At 47.6% G+C, this 25,371-nt stretch overlaps 1 protein-coding gene across 1 annotated transcript in view; it reads left to right on the forward strand.

Moving 5' to 3' along the window:
* The window catches only part of LOC144727253 (uncharacterized), a 44,759-nt gene extending 30,848 nt beyond the window's left edge, over window positions 1–13,911 (forward strand). The window contains exon 6 of the mRNA XM_078605945.1: window positions 10,440–13,911. The gene's annotated coding sequence lies outside the window, so the exon portion shown is untranslated. The remainder of the gene's footprint in view (window positions 1–10,439) is intronic.
* Window positions 13,912–25,371: the final 11,460 nt, after the last annotated feature.

Raw genomic sequence — 25,371 nt, forward strand, 5'->3', positions numbered from 1 at the left:
CCGTGAGCACAAAGCAGACCTAAAATACGGTAGGACCAACACCTCGGCCGTGGCAGATCACTGTTATTATTCAGTGGGCTCACATAACATTGACTTCTCCAAGACAGAGGTTCTCTGCAAGCCATCTGGCTACCATGAGAGATTCGTTCATGAGGCTATCCACATATACAAACACAGAGACAATTTCAACCGAGAAGATGGATTCTGGCTCAGCAATCATTAGAAGGACGTGATAAACCATTTCGGGTCTTAATTAATTGTGTTCGCGCTTACCGTGACTTTCAGACCGCATTCCATTCTCTTCTCCCACCTCCTCTTTTCCGAACATATGTAGTGTTGTAAGGACGGACTTCTAAACTTCTTTATGGCACACACTGTTTATTATCTTAATACACAGTCCCTATCACACTAAGGGGTATATGGTCCCCTCACCCGTTACCCTCAGAAGGTACAAGCCTCTGGACCTTGCAGGCTATCTAATCTCCCTGCTCTCCCAGCGTCCTCTGGCTGGACCTAGGGGATCTCTCCCCGACCACTGGTTACTCTGAGCCCTAGCCCTGATAAGGGCTGGAGGGCTTGGTCCAGGGTCCTAGACGTCTTCGGCCGACTTGGGTCTTTGTGTAGCAGAACTCCTCCAGAGCTCTCAGCGCTTTGGCTTTTATACCTGTTCGTGGCCGGGTTGTCCAATCCCCGGCCACCTTGTGGGACCCTCTGATTGGTCCTTCCCAATCTGGGTTTGGATCCTACCTCACCCCATTTGACCCTGACCGTTTGATTGAGCGGGAAAACCTTGTTTACGATCTGCTCTCACAGTTTGCGAACAGCGAGTAGTTAACACCACTACATCACTCCCCCCTTCGGAAGCCTCAGCCATCCCAGCTGTTACAAAGAGAAAAACCCCCCATCAATGAACCGATGTGTGTGCCAAAAAACAACAAGAACCACAAGAACAGCAAGAACAACAAGTTCCCCAATATGAATACCCCCCCAATAACGCAACATATGTACACGGTGAGAGACAATCACCAATAACGACATTCGCGATGCAACAACCCATGCAGCGTTCCGCTGCAGAAAAAAAACGATGGCCAATCATGAAAACCGACGCAATTTAGCCCGCGTATATTTCGCGGGCCCATCGTAGGGGATGTGTGTCCTCATCAGGGTTGCAGGCTGGTCAGGCAGCCTGGCAAAAATGTCGGTAGGGACAGGGGGCCTCTCTGCGGAGACTCTTGGTGCAGACGGGTCAGGCAGCCTGGCAAACATGTTGGGTGGGTCAGGAGGACTCTCTGCGGAGCCTCTTGGTGCAGACGGGTCAGGCAGCCTGGCAAACATGTTGGGTGGGTCAGGAGGCCTCCCTGTGGAGACTCTAGGCGCAGGCGGGTGAGGCAGCCTGGCAAAAATGTCGGGCGGGTCAGGAAGCCTGACAAAAATGTTGGGTGGGTCCTGAGGCCTCTCTGCAGAGACTCGTGGCGCCCCCCGGTTCCCAGCGGCAGAACGCGGCTCGCACGACTCTATCAGTCCTGCATCATCTGCGGGAGGAATGACACGTCTGCGCCGTGGATTAGGTACCAACGCGGCAACGGCTCGTCGGACACATCACACGCTCGGCCCTCGTGTTGTGAGTTTGACGCAGAGCCGCGCAGAGCAACAAATGGCTTTAGGCGAGAAGGGTGCACAAACCAGCGACGCCGTCCCCAACGGATTTTAATACATTGTGGTCGTACAATCTGGACGACTTCAACCGGACCCCGCCATGGTTTAAGGAGCTTTGCCGATGTGGACACCGGCACCTGGGGGCAATGAAGCCTTGCCTTATCACCTGGAGCCCACCGATGCACGGACGCGCGAGGGGCTTGCAACCTCAAATTGGCCCGCTGGAGGGAGGCGGAATTTTCAATCGCCGCATCACGTGCCTCAGACAACTTCCAGAGATTGAAGCGTAAATGATCAGCGAGCTTCGATGACCGTGGAAGCTGCTCTATCCCAAGCTGAACGTCAATGGGAGGAATGGCCTCCCTGCCATACATTAGGAAAAACGGGGAGAACCCCGTCGCTGCATGGGGCGCCATGCGATAAGCAGCGAGGATCCCCGAAATCTGCAAGTCCCAGTCTTGGTGGGATTCATCAACCTGATGGCATAGCATAGAGGTGAGCGTCCTGTGCAGGCGCTCCACCATGCCGTCAGTTTGAGGGTGATAGGGCGATGTGCGCACCTTTTTAGTACCCAACAAGCGGCATACCTCGCTCAACAGGGTACCTGAAAAATGTCTTCCCTGATCGGTCAGCAGCCGTTCTGGAGCACCCTTGTCCAACACATAGCCTTGAACAAAGGCGTCCACAACGGCCGCTGCCGACTGGTTGGGGACGGCCCAGGCCATAGGCCACCGTGTAAAATACTCAACCCCAACCAGAAGGTACTTATTACCACGAGGCGTAGTAGGGAAAGGCCCCAAAATGTTAAGAGCAACCAGCTCGTTCACACGGGATACCGAGATGGGCTGCAGTGGTGGGCATGCCGGCTTCGCTGGTGGTTTTCGTTGCGCACATTGGGTGCAGCCCATTAAAATATCAGTCACGTCGCGAAGCATGCCCGGCCAGTAAAATTGCAATCTTAGCAACCCCATGGTTTTGTGCACACCCAGGTGCGACAATCGCTCATGTGCCACGCACACAGCCGTACACCGCAAAGCCGATGGCACCACAATTTTGTACTGGCAGGAATCAGCATCTCAATGCATGAGCAGACCGCGCCGCATAGCAAAAGAGTTCAATTTACCCGAACATGAGGTCGTATCACATGCGCGACGCAGAGGCAACAATGACGCGTCGTTCATTTGGTGCCAACCCCATTCGTCCAGCGTTATCCCCAGCAAGTCGTCACTCGCTGGCGGACTTTCGTGGTCCGCTCCCGCCAATGAATCTGAGGGAAACGCGGCAGAAAATGTTTCAGGAGGTGCAACCGGCTGTACCATTTGTGGCTTGCACCGGCCAGAACCCGTAAAGCACGCGCATTTTTTTCTGGCAGAAGGCGAGATAGCGCGTCAGCATTATTGTGCTGTGTACCCTTACGGTAAATCACCATGAAATTGTAGTCCTGGAGGACTTCAAGCCACCGGGAGAGCTGGCCGGAAGGTTGGTCAACGCGCAAAGCGTATTGCAACGCAGAGTGATCGGAGCGAACGGTAAATCGTTGACCATATAGGTATGGCCTGTATTGCTGGATAAAGTAAACAATGGCCAACAGCTCGCGTCGGGTCACGCAATAGCGTTGCTCTGCAGGGGACAAGACCCTGCTTCCACAGGCAACGACCCTCTCAACGCCATTTACGGTTTGGGACAGCACCCCGCCGATCCCAGTGTTGCTGGCATCAGTGTCCAGAATAAATGGTTTCGCAAAATCGGGGTAAGCCAGGGGCGGTGCTGCTACGAGAGCATTCCGCAAGAAGTCAAATGCGGCCTGTTCAGCATCTCCCCAATGAAATTTGACCCCTTTCGCCATAAGAGCATGCAGTGGCTTGGCGATTGTAGCGAAACCAGCCACAAAGCGTCGGTAATATGACGCGAACCCAATAAAACTGTGAACATCCCCCGCAGAGGTGGGGGTAGGCCATTGGCTGACACATTTTGTCTTTTCAGGGTCTGTGGAAATTCCCGAGCGGCTGACTATGTGGCCCAGATAGCGCACAGACTCACGCAGAAGGTGGCACTTCTGCGGTTTGAATTTGAGGTTAGCAGCTCGCATCTTTTCGAAAACAGCGCGCAACCGTTCAATGTGTTCGTTGAACGTGCGGCCAAAGACAATAACGTCGTCAAGATAGATGAGACATGAGTCCCACTGGAGCCCAGCTAGGACCAGCTCCATGAGCCTCTGAAACGTCGCTGGGGCCGAGTGGAGACCCATGGGCAATCTATTAAACTCGAAAAGGCCCTGTGGTGTCCGAAAAGCAGTCTTTTGTTTCGACGCTTCGTTGAGGGGAAGTTGCCAAAACCCCGACAGAAGGTCTAAAGTGGAAAAATAACGCGCCCCTGCCAGAGCATCCAATGACTCATCCATACGTGGAAGAGGATAGGCGTCAGCCACGGAAATTTTATTTAGGCGCCGAAAATCGACACAGAATCGAAGACTGCCATCGTGCTTTTTGACCAGCACTATCGGAGCACCCCAGGGGCTGTTTGAAGGAGAAATGATATCAGCCGCCAGCATGTCGTCAATTGCCCATTTGACATGCTGTTTCTCCGCCGGGCTGAGCCGAAACGGGTTTTGGCGGATAGGGGCAGCATCACCAGTATCAATGTGGTGACGCAGCAGCTTGGTGTAGCCAATATCAAATTGTGATTTGCTGAACACATCCGAGAATTCCCGCAAAAGAGCCCGCAATTGACTCTGCTGTGACCCGGATAAATCGCCGGCATCCGCGCAAAGAGCGTCAATCCATCCCTCGTCTAACTTAGGAGGAGGGCGAGGCTGCTGACTGTTAGATACATGTCCAACAACCCCGGTCCCCAGGGGCGCCACCGTCGCATGAGCGAGCACTGTCCCCTGTGGAATGACGGTTTCGGACAGACCAACATTCAAAACCTGTAGAAATGGCTCCCTGTCGGCCGCTACGAGAGTCTGTGCGGCCACCAATGATAGGCCATTAACTGCTGGGTTGGAGGGCCCCAACAGAATGTCATTTACCGAGGCGGTGGGAGCGTGCGGTTTCTTTAACCGCAAGGGTACAAGCATCTGTGCCCCTGGCGGAATGCGTACAGCGCAAGCCGTAAAAGCCTGCACGGAGGCATTTGCCGTCCGTGAATGCGTGGCTGCGGGTAAAAATGCCATCCGGCGGCCCGACAAGAGTTCAATACATCCCTGGTCGATGAGGATTTTAATGGGCATTTTGGCGAGAAAATCAGTACCCAGGAGACACGGCACCGCGAGGGAGGAAGAGACAAAAACAGGGCCGGCCAATTTAATATCACCAATCGCAATTTGCGCCCGAATTTGCCCGAGAATCCCCAGCGAACTTCCATTTGCGGAAAAAAACGGAACAGAGACCTTTTCCAATGATCGACATCGCACCGGCAGTATGTTATGAATTAAATCGGAAATGATAGTGGCCGATGCACCGGTATCGACAAGCACGCGCAACTCTACCCCCTCGATCGAACCAACAACCACCGATGAACCCGCCGTCGCTGCGACCATCCTATGGGCCAGCTCTGACCACTGCCCAGGTCGGAGTGGCCGTGAAGAGTCGCCTGAACACCGCGCGTCATACGCAGAATCCCGAGCGAAGTCAACGGTGCGTTGTGGTGTGTGAGGTGTGAGTGAGGACCGAGCGTGAGGGGTGCCGCGACTCGCCTGTTTATGCCGCGGTGTGCTGGGAGCCCTGTGGTCCCGGTCTCGGGATCCGGAGGAGCGCCGACGAGGTGCACGGCAGTCGGAAGAGACGTGGCCTCGGCGGCAACAGTTGAAGCACGTCACGTCGCTGCGGGGGAAGGCCCGTCCCCGCTCCTGATCGTCGCGGCGTCTGGTGCGATCCGGTGATCGCCGGCCTGTCGCCCTGGACGTTGAGAAGACCCGATCTGGAGAGCGATCGTCGTCCCTGCTGGCAGGCCCCGATGTCGTAGCCGATGCGGTCATGGGCTCGTCCTGGTCGAGCATCAAGTGAGCATGGATGCTCCGGGCAGCTCGCAATGAGCACATGTCTTCATCATCCACGGCTTGGATGACAAGGCGCAGTCCCCGTGCCATCTCGACCAGCTTCTGTAGGACAAGATCGTCTATGGCTTCATCGTCCATGCGGGGGTAAGCCGCTCTTGCCATGGCGAGTAGCGCGGTGCGGAACGCCAATGGCGATTCTCTTGGCCTGCATCGTCTCTCGTAAAACTGGTGGCGTGTGGCAGAGGGAGGTCCGTAGACATCAGACAGCCGCCGAAGTGCTGCTTGTAGTGTCGCTCTTTGTCACTTGGGAATGGAGATAAGCGCAGCGAGAGAGTCGTCGTCCAAAATGGCTGGTAGTGCACGAAGAGCCTGTGCATCTGACCAGCCCACCATCTCCTGGTGGCTGAGGAAGCGATGCTCAAATGCCGCCCAGTCGCCCCCTGTGGACGAGAATTCACGGAAGACGGGCAGGCGTTGCTGTAGTGCAGCTGTGTCGTCGTCTTCGTCCAGGTCGGACTCGGTCCCGAACGCGGCGATCGCCTGATCCACGACATGTACTGTACGGCGTCGCAGCCGTGATGACGTGGCGTTGCTGGAGGGTCCTGCAGAGGCAGCGTCGTGCTCTGATGACGCGGTGTGCCGTGATTGGCCGCCGGAGTTCCCAGCATGCACGTGGCTTCCGCTTCCGGCGGAACCAAGTGACCCATTGGCGGGAAACACGATGTCTTCCGGGTTTGTGATGGCGGCAATGTCCGCCGTCGGCCACTCCGCTCCGCCCGCAGCCCCCAAGGTAATCTCGTCGAGGATGGCTGCTGCAGCATGCAGTAGCTGGGCGAGACGGGTGTGAGCAGCCGGGATGCCGCCGCTCGCGGTGATCGGCTGCACCGCTGGTCGTGGGATGGCTGTCGGCACGCCGGCGTCTTCAGCGCCGCCCTCAGCACCCACGGGTGAGTTGGAGCTTGCGTCGTCCGGACTTCGCGTGCGGTTCGTTCGTCTTGTTTCCATCTTTTGACACCAATGTAGTGTTGTAAGGATGGACTTCTAAACTTCTTTATGGCACACACTGTTTATTATCTTAATACACAGTCCCTATCCCACTAAGGGGTATATGGTCCCCTCACCCGTTACCCTCAGAAGGTACAAGCCTCTGGACCTTGCAGGCTATCTAATCTCCCTGCTCTCCCAGCGTCCTCTGGCTGGACCTAGGGGATCTCTCCCCGACCACTGGTTACTCTGAGCCCTAGCCCTGCTAAGGGCTGGAGGGCTTGGTCCAGGGTCCTAGACGTCTTCGGCCGACTTGGGTCTTCGTGTAGCAGAACTCCTCCAGAGCTCTCAGCGCTCTGGCTTTTATATCTGTTCGTGGCCGGGTTGTCCAATCCCCGGCCACCTTGTGGGACCCTCTGATTGGTCCTTCCCAATCTGGGTTTGGATCCTACCTCACCCCATTTGACCCTGACCATTTGATTGAGCGGGAAAACCTTGTTTACGATCTGCTCTCACAGTTTGCGAACAGCGAGTAGTTAACACCACTACTCATAGATGGACTCGTCCATCTGACCAACTGCCAAATCACTGTCCGTGATGCTGAAATAAAACGCCACTTTTTTCAAATTTTATTGCTGTGGATTTCACACCTGATGATGATTGCTTGTGTTGCAGTCGAAACGTCGTGATAATTTTATTGTTTTTAGATTTTTATTATTGTATTATTTCCCTTCTACGTGACTTTACCGAAAGAACCAAGAATATGAATCCCTGCAGTCACGAAAGCTTTAAATAAAAAATGTTGTCATAAGTTACAGATGTTTTATTCCAATATTTTAATCAGTACAGTATTATGAATACGTAGCTATTTGAATAAATAATACTTGTATAAGTAATATTAACGCTTAATGGTGCAAGAAATAGCTAACATATACTTAGTGAGATAACGACAATGCTTAATAACAATCGATGCTACTGCTATCTAAATGACACACGCATATGGTGAGATATATCTAAAGATAAGACTACACTCAAAATTGTCATTGTAATCACGCTAGGGGCATTTATACACATATCCTGGATTTAATTTGCATTCTAAGATTATATATTTTTCAGGAAAACTATAGACATCAACACTGTTGCGTTAATAGTTCATAATTTTAGTGTGTTTTTGATAATTACCATATTCTTTGGATTATCAGATGCTCCAGAAAACAAAACATACCCCAAACTTGCGCTTGATGTAAATGAAGTGAAACAAATCTGGTCCCACACGCACACACACCTACCCGATGAAAGTATGCACCCCGAACCTTTGCTTTAAAAATACTGCAGAAAAGAGTGTCTTTCTCATACGAAGAATACGGTAAATGGTGGCTTTACTCATACGAGGTGCAGCGTCCTAAGTGAATGCCCCGTTGCAGGCACAGTGAGCATTTGTACCATGGATTCTGGCAAATAATACTCAGTGGTGAGCACATTAACCACGGGCTATTTGACCACCTCTAGTGATAAAGTTTTAATTTAAACGCTGTATATTTTCACAAGTGCTACGGTATTAACGAGGCAGGTAACAAAGCCATCCAATAAAAGTTGATTCTTACATTTGCAATACGTGCAATTGAGTAATGCACGTATGGACACATGAGATATAATAGATGAGAAACAATATTAATGAGACAGCACAAAAGAGTAAAACAGATATTGATTCTTCAATTCAGTCACAATTCATTGATTCCCTTGGATGGGGGTGTGAATTGGTATTTTATATGCCTTTTTTTTTTTTTTACACAGGCAATAGTGATGAATATATAAAGTAGCATCTTGGGGGTTTTCATTGTGCAAATTCAGTTTGAAAATGTGGCATATCCACATATGCAAGATAAAATATTTTACATCGGTAGAAACGCTGTTGCCTTATATTTCCAGATACTATGTTTCCACTATATTAACATTGTTGGTTAGTTTGAGCGGATGCCAAAGTGTTTTGGGAGTTAATAAAGAATACGTTTCCTGTATATATCTTAAAAGTAAATGTTCAATAAGTTATTCTCCATTAAGCAGCTTCTTTTTAGCATAGGCATGTCCTAATAATTGCTTCATTTTTGGAAACCAAATTGTGTTTGAGTAGCTCACAATGCACACTAAAACATTTATTTTTATTTTACCAGGTAAGGTCCATTGAGCTCTCTAGCTCTTTTTTTCAGAAGCGACTTGGCCACAATTGGTAACTCAACGAAGTGGCTTATTTGGAAATTTATAGTAGCCAAATATACGAGAAACGCATGTTAATTCTAAATGTGGGGGGGAAACTGGAGGGCCCGGAGAAAAATCGACGTGGCCACAAGGAGAGAGAGAGAGGACAGGCAACTCCAAATAAACAGCAGGCATCGTCAGGGTCCGAACTGAACCCACGACCTCTTGTATACCAGGCGAGGTAGTTATTAGGCACCCATGTATTGCTTAGCTGACCAGGCTTGGTTTGTTTGAGCTCTTTACAGGGACATGAATGCATGAGAAGTGGATGGGGGGGGAGAGGCTGTCGGGCCTATCAACCAGCATCGGTAGATAAAGGAAGGTGTTTGTGAGTGTATTGAATGGCTATTGGTAAGCATCTGTATTATGGTGCAGTATCACGGAGTAGGTGGGAAGCAGCGGTACAGTGGTTTGCGCACAATAAATTCACCTAGAGAACTGATTTAGATTTCCGTCAAGGGCTAATGTCAGTGAAAAGTAATGCATTATACCGTAGTGCGTCACTGCCTTCACCAACCAACACTGAGCATTGTGGTGAAGTATGATCAAACAGCTCCCCATAACTGGACACAGTACAGGCAGGTCTTCATTCAGCAGTGGACTGAAAAAGTACCGCACATTATATCGTGGAGTTTGAATTATCAATAGAATGAGAGAGTGCACTGCTCCAGGAGATTATGTAATCTTTACATTTTACATATTAATTGACCAGTTGAGTTGTGAAGGGTTTCTTTTCCCTCACATATGCAAAATACACCTGTTAAAGTTCTAATTAAAACTGTTATTTGTCATGTAAGATTTCCGAAACGGTCACAAATCAACGAGACCAGTCATCACTTATTGCAAGGCCCTCCCCACACCATAATTGTCCCTCGTGGTCCTACAATGATGCTACGATTCATTTTGTTTCTGTGCGTGAATTGATAGGACCGAAGTCACGCAGTATATATGTATGTTTGAACTTCTTTCGCACCGTACGTAGCCAGCAGTGCTAATCGAAGTTTAGTGGCACTTATCTGCTTGGTACATGTAGAAGTGCGTTTACTACTATTACAAAATTAGCAGTTGCAATTACAACCCGGTAAAGTCACGACTATTGACATGATACGGATTATTTAGTAAAAACAGTGAACAGGGTTCAATATCCAAAAGAGGAAATGTGTATTATTCCTACCCTCCCCCACTCATCCACCCTTAACAATGTAGGGCGGCACACAAACTCTTCCAGAGATGATCCAATCGGGCCCTTAGTTGGCCCAATTGATCAATGGGGTATACCCAAAACTCGGAGACAACGAAAAGCAAAACCAGCACTAAAAGCCCCCCCCCCCACCTCGTCTTCAGGACGAGACTTGCCCTCCGCGTCAGAGCCGCTATCCGAGCCTCGTTGTCCCATCGCTTGCAGCTTCTCATTCGCCCCGGCGCGAACGCCACTCGTCATCCCCAATTAAAGACCACCCGAGCACAAACGTGAGTTGTAAAAGTATTCCAGAATCCGTGCGGATTGATTTTTTCCCTTGCTTTCTTTTTACCCCCCCCCCCCAAGAATTACAAAAGCAAGCACCAACAACCAAAAGGACCGTGCATTTTTTATGAAATAGCCACCGCTGCACTCGATCATCACGTTTTCTTTTTAGAAATGTATTTTCTTTAAATATGCTTGATGGGTGAAGACTGTTAAAGGTTTAGATAAAGGTGGAAACAAACGGTATTTTTTATACATTTTATTTTAATTTGAATGCCAGATTTTGTCAAGCCAATGTCCAATAATTGTTTAGTTCTATACACCAATGTATTGGGGTGTGCAGTTATCCAGCATGACGTAACGTCTTATGAGTTTGGGGAAAAAACTCACATTCACAAATGCTTTATGGGCTTATGGGTATTGTCAAGTAAATCCATTTTCGAAATAAATCTACAATACCAATACACCTGTCTTTAAAGTCTTTATATCGCATTAAGTTCTGCTTTAGTCACATGTATATTTTGCTGTATATTGCAGTATTCAACCATGCTAGTATCGTACGGTCTACACATTTTTGGAAATAATCGCTTAACTCCAAGCGCGGGGCACCATAAATTTTAAGACGGAGGCTTTCGCGAGCAATATTACAATTCCTCATAGATTTTTGGGTCAGATCACGTGAGTAAACCGTGTGTGTTGTGCACCCTCCTCCACCTGACGCAGTCAATGAATAAAGGTTTCACGTGAACAAACGTAGACAATTTAGTATCTGCTTCAGCACCAGTGGTGTGTTGGGGAGCGATCGACACACAGTTAAACATTGTAGACAATGCAAATTTATTAATTGGCTGTATTAGGTGAAGTGCGGTGTACGATGACACACATTGTGCTCGCGCAATCTAAACCCAAAAATCAATTATGCATTTAGAAACTAATTTACGGGTTCTTGTGTTGACAAAAGTCTGGTTGGCTCCGACAAATGAACCTTATGGCGGTACCCCGGGGTACCATAATACCCCGGCTCTCGCATAATGTCTGTGATGCAGTCATTTTTAGTCTGTTGATGGTCGGCGATGCGGCAATCGACTCATCTCGACGAGCTGTACACGATGCACCACTACGGTGCGTACGAGCGTTCAGGGTTTCAGCGCAATCTTCCTCGCTGCGTTTCGACATCGTGGAGTGGCACTGATTTTGGATTGATTGGTACCCCAGTCGCGGAGTTAAGTACACCCCTTGAAAAAATAATGTCCCAGAAATACAATATTTAATTGCCTCGGCCATTTTGTATTATTTGTTACCCTGGGGTACCGCCATAAGGATCATATGAAAGAATGTAACCTAAATCGATTCACCCAGACCGAAGCCTCATTTCGTTCAAATCATGCCTCTCGACTCTTTATCCTGATGGTTTAAACTCATTAATAAGTCTGAAATCGGCATGAAAGACATGCCAGCTAAAGGCCTCGTGACACTGCGATATAAAAAATTACCACGCAGGTTTTTGTTGTTGTTGCCAGTTGTGCTGTACAGCTCTTTGACGTAAATTTCAGGTTGTCTCCCGGTCTTGTACGGCACGATGTTCAGCGTTTCGCTCCGTGCGCAGGAACTGAATGCGGTATTTGGTTGTTTATTCCTGCCGAAGTTCCCCAGCATGCGCAGCGGAACTTTCAGTTATGCCGATGACCCGAAATCACGCCAAAGAACCACTCGGATATAAAGCAAGTTTTTTTTTTATACTGAACAGTACCGGTTGATTTTTACTGTTTTTTTTCCAGACGGAATGATGTCGTGTGACAGCCATTGTATCACGGTTCAAACCCTAAATATTTCAACACTTTCCAGATGGCATTCATTGGACGGATAGTACGTTATGTGTTGAATCTTCGGTTGCCCATGGTCAAGTAATATCATATTTATGATAACGTCACGTCCATGTGGTAGTGCTTGCGTGTGGACATAATATGAAAGCGTATAGTACTTGTTTGGCTTTTAAGTAAGGTCAGCAACGGTTTCAACTGTACTGCTGCAATGCACATTTTGTCATGGTGCCCATCTGGAAAGGGCTCTCGCCTAATGAACGTTCTTTTAAAGCAGCGCATTAACACACCGATGCATGTGCAGAGCTTCACAGATATGGGAGACCACCAAGAAAAGCAAAGTAAACAAGAGCACTGAACGAATGTCCTTTCATTTTCTAAAGATTAACAAAATGTGCTAGTTTTTATGCTTCATGTAAAGAAGTATACGCCATGTAAAAAAATTAAAACGAGCAGCGAACCTGCAGCTTACACAATTACGCTTGGGTCTTAACACCGTATTTATATAAGGGTTGCCACCTGTCCTGGTTTTCCCAGGATCGTCTTCTTGTTGAAGGCGGCTGCCATGGGAAATCCTTAAGTCTAACCGGGGGCATTATATGTCCCAGCTTTCGTCAGCTGCGCGATAATCCACCGCTCAAGACAATGCATTCACATGTAGTTTCTGCCTCTTTCGGTATTGTGAGATATTCTTTCTTTCCTAATTAAGATAAGCATTTTTTCATGTTTATGTAAAAGTGTATATGCGACTGCATTGATTGGAAAGATATGGTGTTGATTCATATACTGTATAGCAACGCCACATACGTCATATGTTAAGGTGTGCTTCTGTTATATTGTATTCTTATATATTTTAGGTCATATTATTGAGAAGACATCAGTTGTATTTGTTTTAGAAGACCTTTGTTAATAATTTTCTTGTGCTGTACTTTGAAAGTAATAGGCAGGTTGGAATGGGCCCAGCTAAGATTGGAACAATCTAAATCCTAAACTGTGTCCGAGCACGCGTTGTTGCGGTGTGGAACGGTGGTGATGCTAAGTGACAATTCATCGATTAAATCAATAACCATGCTTGTGATACACGCATCAAATTATAGAGGCAAACAATTGACTCAGTAATGATGTAAATCATATGCTAATGTTGCCCTGTTATCTTTAAGGCTAACAATTTTGAGGAAAACTGTACAAATGGCATGAACAAGCAAGTCAATAACAAGGCGTGTAAGTGAAACAATAAAGAAACTGGTTCCGAATGGAATAAAATAAAATTATTACACCGGATTGTGACAATTCAAATAACTATACAGAGTTGGAACGTTTGTTTCTGTAAGGGGTTCGTTCGTGGCATGAGGAATGACATGGATTTATCAAGAAGAGGAGCAGAGGCACTGTGATTTACAAAGTTATTAAAGTACTGTCATTTGCAAAGTATATATATAAATCTATGAAAGCAAGTTAACATGAGCATGTATATATATATTTTATGCAAAGTGTAGTTGATTATATTTGATATATGGTAAGAGGTAGTTGACATAAGGCATGCTACAATAGCTCGGGTCCCAAATTTTTGGCGAACTAAAACACGTGTTTTGACATTTGCTTATATTGGTATTGATTCATGAATCACCAAAAATATGGGAAATAATTGCAAGTAATATTATAAACATGTACAGTACATTTGTATTTTTTATTGTTAGTTTTTACACATTAAAAATAAATCAAATAAAAAATTGTGTTTCTGCGTATTTAAACATTTTAGGAGTTGTTTTTTTTGTATAGTATGTTCATCACACACGGTACTGAAATCCGGCAGACTATTTTGTCTCATCCACAATGTTCAACCACCACCACCGCACTGCACATCACAACAAAGATAACTTTTGGTGCGAGTTCTGTTAGTGAGCACCTATGAAGGCCAGCACGTCACATGAAGGGGAGGTTGGCCATCACCGCGCCCGGCCACCTTTGTCTCTCGAGTGGTAATGTTTACACACCACACCAGGTACTAATTTAAGGCTGAGTCGACTTAGCGGAAACCCAGGATCGCTTCAGATAATCGCCACTCTTGGTGGCCATGAGTGGCAATCCAACTCAGGATGCCGGATTCGTCGCGCAACATGCTTACCACTCACTACCACTCCACGACAACAAACATTGATGATTTTACTCGTGGTGAAGACTTCGTCTACCAGACTGTTTCCTCTTGCCCACCAAACTGCAGGAGGTAACCTCACATCTCTTGTTGTTTCTTTCCCTGGTACTGCTCTGCTTTGGAACTTCCTCAAATCGTCTGGTTTTCCAAACCTCTCACAGATAGCCTTACTCAATTCAAGAAGCATGTGAATGTTAAATAATACTGACAAAGGTGATTTTATAAAGCTCGAATTTCACGAATCGAGAACTCGGAGGCGCAAAGTCAAGAGCTCCAAGTCCCTCCATATGCCAGCCTGGACAGGTGAGTGCCTGGACAGGTGAGAGTCTGAACGAGTCGGGGAGCCTTGAGCTGCTGCTCTGACGGTGGTTGGTGCTTGTGTAATGAGTGGCTCCGACATGGTAAGAACTTCAAGTTATTTATGAATACATCTTTCGGTACAGCTTCGGTTTCCTCTATCTCTCTGCGGATGTTGAACCGCTCTGGTGGCTGCGCTGCCCTGTACCACGTGGCGCTCACCCGTCACCAACACGCCGCTGGCTGATGGCGCGCTAGGGAGCGGCTGATTGGCTGGTGGTCGAGCCGCCACGTGGCAGGTGGAGTTGGCAGGGCAGCAGCGACTGGGAGCTCCTCTTGATCTTCACACACCGACTCCGCTCGTTGCTGTGCCCCCGGCTTATATTCGCTCCCCGAAGGCTAAGCTCCGCCTCTGGCCACGCCCCTCCTGGAACCTTCGGGAACATTCCAGAGGCTTCCCTGGTGGATCCGCCCCATCACCTTTACCCCAGATATAATCCCTACTATATATAAACCGTAACTGTATAAAACAATGTACGTCATACAATAATACAGGAGATGGCGCTCTTATTACATCACCCCCCCCGATGAAAAATCTAGCCATCCCGGCTAAGGAAGGATAAATCATAATATAGAGCACCATCAGCCACCAAGCATAGCACAACTGGAAGTGGATAGAAGGAACAGAATGGCGAACAATCTATGCCTGCCAACAACACTTCGGAATTTAGACAATTCAGGACGACTCAAGAAAACCGCGACGTTTTGGAGCGTGTCCGCATAGCCGGCCCATCCGTCTGCGGCGGAACAAGCACAGGAACACCGGCTGGTGAAAGGAGCGGTCCAGGAGAGGGCGACACAGCCGGATTTAGCGCAGGTGGGCATGGCGGAACAGCGACATCCTCCAGTGCCGCCGTCTCACTCAAGGGCACTATGGGCGGCAAACAAACAGACTTCGGAAGATCACTCTGCACAGGGGCAGCCGGCCTGTTGGCCACATCAGACACTGGGATCCCGGGATTTGGAGATGACGATGGCCTCGCGGGAGCAACAAACGGTTTCAATCGCGACAGGTGAACGAACCAACGCCGGCGACCGTGACGAACACGGACACATTGAGGACGCAAAGACCTCAACAATGGTCACTGGGCCCTGCCAAGGTCTGTGGAGCTTGGGATAGGTGCCAACGGGCACCTGCGGGCAATGGAGCCACGCCTCATCCCCAACCGACCATTGCATGTCCGCTTTTGACCTCCGCATACAACGCTCATTCCGAGCCTGGGTTTTAGAGGTATTCAACCTGGCAGCCTTCTGCGCCTCCGAAAGTTGCCAAATTGACTCTTGGACGTGGTCAGGAAGAGTTGACTTAGGAGGTACAACCGGTGAACCCAATTGAACATCAACAGGCGTTCTCCCTCCCATACATGAGAAAGAACGGCGAGTATCCTGTAGAAGCGTGAGGCGCCATGCGGTAAGCCGAGAGGACGCTGGGTATCTGCAAATCCCAGTCGACCTGCCGCTCATTGACCGTCTGGCACAACATGGCGGACAAGGTACGATTTAAGCGCTCAACCATACCGTCCGTCTGAGGATGGTCGGGACAACGTAGAGATCTTTCTGGTACCCAAAGCAGTACACACGTCACGCAATAACTTGGAAGTGAAATTCTTACCCTGATCGGTGAGCAACTATTCCGGCACCCCTTTCTCCATCACATAGCCATTCACAAAGGCGTCAACGATGGATAAAGCGGATTGATCTGGCAGGGGCCACGCCACAGGCCAACGGGAAAAATATTCCATGCCGATGAAAATAAATGTATTGCCACGAGGCGTCACAGGGAACAGGCTCAACACATCCAAGGCAACCACATCATTGACGCGCGTGACAGAGATGGATTGTAACGGCGGAATGTAACGCTGCCGGGGCGACTTCTGCCGGGCACACTCGGTGCATGATCAAAGTGCACTAATGACGTCAGACATGATACCCGGCAAATAGTAATCCCTCTGAAGGGTAAGCAACGTTTTCTGAACGCCAAGATGGAAAAGGCGTTCGCAGTGCAACGTGCACATCAACCTTGCAATGAGCGCCTTCTCCTCCGACCAGCGGACAGATTTGTAGGCGGCCTCAAAACGCCATCGAAAGGCACTCCAATCGCCGCCAGCTGCCACAAACTCATGCACTTGGGGCAGGCGTCAACCATGATCGGCGTTCTCCTTTGCAGCGGGTGTCACGATGCTCAGCGAATCCCCACGTGGCAGCGACGAACTAGCGGCCGACGCACCGTTCTCCTTGGCGGTGGTCAAAATGGCGGCCGTGACGCGCGTGTTTGGCGAGAACTGCGAAATGCCAGCCGTCTCCACCCCGCCCGTAATGGCGGCCATATTCACCAAGGGGGTGTTGTATCTATACCCTGTTTTCCGTTATTAATATTAAGAATAATTAAAAAAAAATTCTCTTTTTATTATATCTATATATATACTTTTTAATTAAATAATGAAAACAACCCACTACAAGCACACCAGGAATCTGTGAAACGGCCATTAAACTGGTAAGAAGTCGGTCACAGAAAGGTCATAGACATCCAGATGGACAAAAAGATGTATGGACTAACACCTCCCAAGACATCTGGAGATGTACAGATAAGGTGCAGAGTAAATAACGGTTGAAACTTCGCGTTTCCTTACCGAAAAGTAGAAACTTAACAAAGATAATTAACCAACAAACAATAATATTTTTATTATTATTATTTGTTTCCTACCTACACGACCTTCCAAAAAAACTAAAGAGTACGAATTCCAGAAAGCTTAAGTGGAAACATAGTACACTTAACCTCAGGACATAAAAAAAATAACTCATAATAAAACACCAATCTCTGGGGAACTAAACTTGGCGAAACCCTCAAAAATAATGATGTGACGTGGATCATTACGAATATTCATTAAACATAGACGAATGATTACCACGATACTAAGACCGAAGGAACTCATAAAAAAAAAAAATCAAGAATAAATGTAACACACAGGACCACATAAATGTATTACAAACATCTACTCAGCCACCTTTGTCTTCCAGCGGGGTCTGGCAAGCAAGGAGGGAGCAAAAAGGTCACAAGGGGGGGGGGGGTTTGTGCTGACATTGTTTGTTTTCTCTCGCAAGAGACGCGGAGAGAGGAGAGGGTGCTCACGTTTTGAGTTAAACACGGCCGTCTTTGTCTCCCCGCAGCACAAACAGATGGCCCATGAATGCTTGGAGGGTTAGGAAAGGTCGCGAGGAGGAGTCGCGGGGGTGTCTGCTTCTTCTCGCTCTGTTTTTGTTTGTTTTCTCTCGCAAGAGACGCGGAGAGAGGAGAGGGTGCTCACGTTGAGTTAAACACGGCCGTCTTTGTCTCCCCGCAGCACGGACAGCAAGATTTGCACACGCGAGCAAATAACATTCCCCACCCCTCCTTCCAGAATGGTTACACAGCTGTGTCTTTACTAATGAACACGCACACGACACACGAAACACACGGACGCAGATGTGTTCAACCCACAGAAAGATATATGACGGCCTTCAAACAACTCGGGAAGACTGAGTGGATTTTCCCAATATAAGCCGGGGAAAAATCCATTCAACACAGATCGTCAAGGGCTTCGGCCCCCACCACATCTCGTCAGAGGCCCTGGGCCCCACCTCATCTCAACGCCGACAACGAAGAAGTTTTCGTCATCCAGAATGACGAGATTCGCGGGGTAGCGACGTGCAGCTACAAGCCGAGGTCTGCACCACCTGAGAAGAATCGCTACCCTGAGTTGCCGAGCTGCGAGTGAAGCCAACAAAGACGCCAACGTCCACCCTGCCACGAACGAAGCATCGCTCCTCGTCAGAGTGACGACCAGCGAACAACCCGCAGGAAAGGCGGAGATCGCCAAGCGAGCAAAGCAGAGAGCGCGAAGCAGTGAAGAAAGCCTGGTCAAACGGCTGTGAGGAGGAGGACAGCGCTGTTGAATGCGCCGTGTGTCTAATACACACCCAGATCAACCAGCATCAACCAAAACCGACTCGTCATCCCGCAGTGGAGAAAGAGAGTCAAAGTCTTCTGAACGAGCGCCACCGAGCGCCACCGAGCGCCACCGAGCGCCACCGAGCGCCACCGAGCGCCACCGAGCAACACCGAGCGCCACCGAGCGCCACCGAGCGCCACCGAGCGACAACGAGCGACACCGAGCGACACCGAGCGACACCGAGCGTCACCCAGCGCCACCGAGCGACACGAGCGACCGAGCATCTTCAAGGACAGCATCGTGCCAACTCGTCGTCCAGCAGTGGAGAGAGAGCGAGGGAGCAGCAGGGGCTCGCGGCGGCCACGCCCTACCCAGAGAAAACTTCTGGCCGCTGTTCGTATCCTCCCACACCACACAAGCTAACGACACAACTCCCGGCTCTAAGAATTAATTAATATTAAAAGGGGACAACGCACACACAGCACGCACACGAATGAGAAAAAATTGTCATTGCGTTTCAGAAAGGGTTGCCATTTCGAGGTGGTGCGTTCAATATCAACGGATCGTGCAAAGCAGTTGCTGCCATCGAGTTACATGAATAAGAAATGTTTTAGTCATTCATTTTCGTTAACTGCATAATCATGCCAATGAAGAAGTATTTTTAGTCATTCATTTTCGTAATCGCATAATCTTGTCCATGAATTTATTGACGTATACTTGCTTTCGGATAAGAGAGTGTCATGTGCTTGTTTAGAATAAAATTGCTTAACACCAACTGTTCGAGTGCTTCTTTCCAAGTCCATGCAAAACTATCTTATTCTTGATAACTGTATCCTGCGATGAGATATGAAAATGGAGACCTAAAATAACATAAACACACTAAGATACTCGGTAAACGTTTAATCAATGATAATCGTGTTATCCTGATTGATATAACAATGGATAAACGAAGCTAAGCCTAATGATCATAACTGCTCACAGTAACATAATCGCAAGCATCCGCATAAATTACGATTATCTCCGCGATTATCATAAGTTATGCATATAATTACACACATTATCATAATTTATGCATGTCAATACACACATTAACATATTTAATGCGATTTGCGCATTTTTCGGAAAATTCTTAATTTTTATTATTTTTATCAAAATTTCATAACCCAACACATACAACATAATGGGTGGCGTCGTCCGGGATCTCTCGCAGACAGTGTTTTGCATGGATGAAGGAATGAATCACTACGTGTTAACTAGAATATCGTGATCAAACATTGCATGGTGATTGTAAACGGGCGTAAAACAAAAAAAAAAACGCCCTCTGAGGTTAAAACCCAGAATAGCAGGTTGAAAAAAAAAGACAGTGGAATTAAGATAATATCGTATCAAACCGATTGCATCCTGTGATAAATGGTGTTAGAGGTACGCACTCTGAATCGGAAAAGTACAGAATAGCTCGAGTCAAACTGACCACACTCTGTGAGATAATTGTTTTATATGCACTCTGAAAGGAAAGGTCAAAGTAACTCCTGCCACTTGAGATGCTAGGATTAAGAATAATTTTTGAATGGATTACGGAATACTGGGAGCTCGTATTAAAACGTACCGACCGATCTGTTACAAAGCAGTACAGTCAGAGAGACATATGGGAAGGGAGCTGTATCGATAACACGAACACACCTCGGGGGAAACTAATTGACTGGATAAAATGTAACGAAGGCGAACACGATGCAAAAACTGCAGAGAAGGCAGGGCAGGACTCATGCCTTCCCACAGGCATACAGACAGGGATTGTGGAATGAGGAAAAATTTGGAAAGGAAACGGGAGAGAAATCGTCTCTAATAAACGAGGAAAAATGTCCTCACACCATCGTAAGGGAGGAGAAATCAGTGCTCGCGACACCAGCGAAACTCACAGACGTTTATCCACAGAATAAATATGGAAGTAACATTAAATCACACTCTTGGGTACGTGGACAGAGTCCAGGGACTGATCGCACAAAAATTATGGATATCGAACAAAAAATCCTTGACAAAGGGAAACCCTCACAATTCGAGAGAAGGGATGGAGAGATACATATGCAAACAAAAACATGTGAGACTGACAACTTCACAGATAGAGGAAGGCAAAATGTTAAAGTAAAGCTACCAGGACATTCTTCACTAAGGGCAGAGGCAAAAACTGAAGGGAAATGGCAACACGAGCGACACAGCACTGGGCGCGCACACAAAAAATGCACACCGCTGAAACACGAGCGACACAGCACAGACCAAAGTGACAGATTGCCTGATGATAACTTGTTTTATGATGACGCTGACGGCGATCAACTTTCGGAATACTTATTCAACAGTAAAACCCTTAAATTGATGGACAAGGCTCTAGTCAGAATTCCCGATTTTGACCCACACAATCAGTCTATGGATATACACACACATATCGCAACAGTAGAAGAGGAGGCAATGATTAGAGGGCTGAGGAGACGGGATGAAAAAGCGAGTTTGTTGAAACAGAGCTTACATAAAGAATCTATCCCATGGGTAAATTCACTACCACACAAGGTTAGAAATGATTTTAAACAACTGAGCCTGGCAGTGATTCGGAAGTTTGGAGAATATTCGACACTCACTGAGGGGTTTTATGCTGTAAAATCGATGACCCAGGGCATGGACCAAGACCCACGTGACTACCTTTTACAATTTAAAAGAGCGTATTACGCAGGCGATGTGAATCAATACCACGAAGGAGATAAAATGTTCAAAATTATGTTTTTTGAATCCTTGAGCCCAGAGATTACCGAAAGGGTGAGAATGGTTTTGAATCCAGAAACCGCATCCTTACGCCGCATAGAGAGCAAGGCGTACATGGCATGGTTATACAGAGCTAAGAATCATAATTCGGGTCCAGAACACAGGGAGAGGGATAAGGAACCCAGCCTCTCAGAGAAAAAAAAACTTCACCGAGCAGTCCCACAATGCAGGGAGGAGCAAACACGCACGCACCTGTGGCAAAATAAACCAGAGAGAGGTTGGCACGAGAATGAGAGCGGCACAAAGCCGAATATTCAGGAGAATCGCAGAATGTGGAGGCCAAGGGCAGAATCATATCAACACCCCATGCCCCGACATACGCAAGGTCAAAATTACCCACAAAAATGGCAAAGTAACGATCCAGGAAAAATTTGGCACCCAAATGGGAGTAACACTGGGCCAAAAATGTACGAGAATCGCAGGATGGGAGGTCAAACACAATCGGTCCAATTCCGACCAATTCCTCCACCGGCTATACCAGGAGGGAATAGAGGAATAACACAGAATGCGGTCCAAATACGTGATGAACCACCCACAGTGATTGAGAGCGAGCAGCCCATACGCGCCACGCACGCTGAAGTTTTGTTAAACCCTGAGCTCAATGGGAAATACAAGCAGGCTGCAAGTGACAGGGCGGGCAAATACCACCACAACCGGGAAACATCAAATGCATACGATGCGGTAAGAAACGCGGACAGTGCTCCCGTAAATGACGCGCAAATCGAATGCAAGGACAGGGCTAAATTGAAGTGTGATCGGACAGTAGATAACAGACAGCAGAGACAGAGAGGAAAACCAGAGCGCACAGGGAAAACAGTGCCACGCGTTGCAAAAGAGTGCGATAATAGTGCAGGGAGAGGGAACACAGAGACCCACCCTGGGAAGTACAGGCGTGAGCCTCTGAATGGAAAATATCCAAATGAAACTAAAATTAATGTGGATCGGAGTGCTGAAATGGAGACGAATGTCCATGACGTATCGGGAATGGTGTTGAAATCCAACCCACTCGTACAAACCAAAAGGGCAACATTACGAGGCACGGAATTAAATCGACACGCTGACTCGGCAAATGTGCATGTAATCGCAGAGAGAGCGAATGCCATTGATAACGGAGTACAGAAGTTGGTTGTGTGCGCGAATTCTGATTATGTGCAGCACAATTTTACACCACACACTCCCACGACGCGAGAGAGTGAGAGGGGAAATTACAAAAACGAACCGGAAAACCGTGATCGAATGATCAAAGTGATAAGTGGTAAACCAGACACTCGGAGCTTGGAAAAATTATGGCGACGAGGTAATATGAGGAAGGTAACGCATAAATGCGTTCGAAACCGCTACCTAGCGTTTCCCAGGATTTAACAAAAAAAAAAAATTAATATCTGCCGTAGTTATGATGGTTGAGAATCAATGTAACTTGTGGTGTTGATGTTGAACGTTTTGTTGTATTTTCCTTGCTTATTTCAAATGTAACCATGTTAAGATTGTGATACATATGCGCGCGCTTTGGAAGGAATGCGTTATGGATTAGTACCGATGTTTAACGTTGTGTTTTATTTCTTTGCTTATTTCAAATGTAACCATGTTAAGATTGTGATACATACGCGCGCGTTGTGAGAAATAACCGCCGAGAGTGAGGGCGGCTGATGGATTTATAACGAAAAAAACAGGGCATTTACTTTGTTTAAAAATTCGCCAGTGGCCGAATCAACCACTGAAAATTTTTAAAAGGGCGGATTGTTGTATCTATGCCCTGTTTTCCGTTATTAATATTAAGAATAATTAAAAAAAATTCTCTTTTTATTATATCTATATATATACTTTTTAATTAAATAATGAAAACAACCCACTACAAGCACACCAGGAATCTGTGAAACGGCCATTAAACTGGTAAGAAGTCGGTCACAGAAAGGTCATAGACATCCAGATGGACAAAAAGATGTATGGACTAACACCTCCCAATACATCTGGAGATGTACAGATAAGGTGCAGAGTAAATAACGGTTGAAACTTCGCGTTTTCTTAACGTTTTCCTTACCGAAAAGTAGAAAATTAACAAAGATAATTAACCAACAAACAATAATATTTTTATTATTATTATATGTTTCCTACCTACACGACCTTCCAAAAAAACTAAAGAGTACGAATTCCAGAAAGCTTAAGTGGAAACATAGTACACTTAACCTCAGGACATACAAAAATAACTCATAATAAAACACCAATCTCTGGGGAACTAAACTTGGCGAAACCCTAAAAAATAATGATGTGACGTGGATCATTACGAATATTCATTAAACATAGACGAATGATTACCACGATACTAAGACCGAAGGAACTCATAAAAAAAAATATCAAGAATAAATGTAACACACAGGACCACATAAATGTATTACAAACATCTCCTTAGCCACCTTTGTCTTCCAGCGGGGTCTGGCAAGCAAGGAGGGAGCAAAAAGGTCACAAGGGGGGGGGGGGGTTTGTGCTGACATTGTTTGTTTTCTCTCGCAAGAGACGCGGAGAGAGGAGAGGGTGCTCACGTTTTGAGTTAAACACGACCGTCTTTGTCTCCCCGCAGCACAAACAGATGGCCCATGAATGCTTGGAGGGTTAGGAAAGGTCGCGAGGAGGAGTCGCGGGGGTGTCTGCTTCTTCTCGCTCTGTTTTTGTTTGTTTTCTCTCGCAAGAGACGCGGAGAGAGGAGAGGGTGCTCACGTTGAGTTAAACACGGCCGTCTTTGTCTCCCCGCAGCACGGACAGCAAGATTTGCACACGCGAGCAAATAACATTCCCCACCCCTCCTTCCAGAATGGTTACACAGCTGTGTCTTTACTAATAAACACGCACACGACACACGAAACACACGGACGCAGATGTGTTCAACCCACAGAAAGATAAATGACGGCCTTCAAACAACTCGGGAAGACTGAGTGGATTTTCCCAATATAAGCCGGGGAAAAATCCATTCAACACAGATCGTCAAGGGCTTCGACCCCCACCACATCTCGTCAGAGGCCCTGGGCCCCACCTCATCTCAACGCCGACAACCAAGAAGTTTTCGTCATCCAGAATGACGAGGTTCGCGGGGTAGCGACATGCAGCTACAAGCCGAGGGGTCTGCACCACCTGAGAAGAATCGCTACCCTGAGTCGCCGAGCTGCGAGTGAAGCCAACAAAGACGCCAACGTCCACCCTGCCACGAACGAAGCATCGCTCCTCGTCAGAGTGACGACCAGCGAACAACCCGCAGGAAAGGCGGAGATCGCCAAGCGAGCAAAGCAGAGAGCGCGAAGCAGTGGAGAAAGCCTGGTCAAACGGCTGTGAGGAGGAGGACAGCGCTGTTGAATGCGCCGTGTGTCTAATACACACCCAGATCAACCAGCATCAACCAAAACCGACTCGTCATCCCGCAGTGGAGAAAGAGAGTCAAAGTCTTCTGAACGAGCGCCACCGAGCGCCACCGAGCGCCACCGAGCGCCACCGAGTGACAAGGAGCGACACCGAGCGTCACCCAGCGCCACCGAGCGACACGAGCGACCGAGCATCTTCAAGGACAGCATCGTGCCAACTCGTCGTCCAGCAGTGGAGAGAGAGCGAGGGAGCAGCAGGGGCTCGCGGCGGCCACGCCCTACCCAGAGAAAACTTCTGGCCGCTGTTCGTATCCTCCCACACCACACAAGCTAACGACACAACTCCCGGCTCTAAGAATTAATTAATATTAAAAGGGGACAACGCACACACAGCACGCACACGAATAAGAAAAAATTGTCATTGCGTTTCAGAAAGGGTTGCCATTTCGAGGTGCGCGTTCAATATCAACGGATCGTGCAAAGCAGTTGCTGCCGTCGAGTTACATGAATAAGAAATGTTTTAGTCATTCATTTTCGTTAACTGCATAATCATGCCAATGAAGAAGTATTTTTAGTCATTCATTTACGTAATCGCATAAT

Source organism: Lampetra planeri, chromosome 25 (assembly GCF_965212315.1).
Source record: "Lampetra planeri chromosome 25, kcLamPlan1.2.h2, whole genome shotgun sequence".
Lineage (NCBI taxonomy): Eukaryota > Metazoa > Chordata > Hyperoartia > Petromyzontiformes > Petromyzontidae > Lampetra > Lampetra planeri.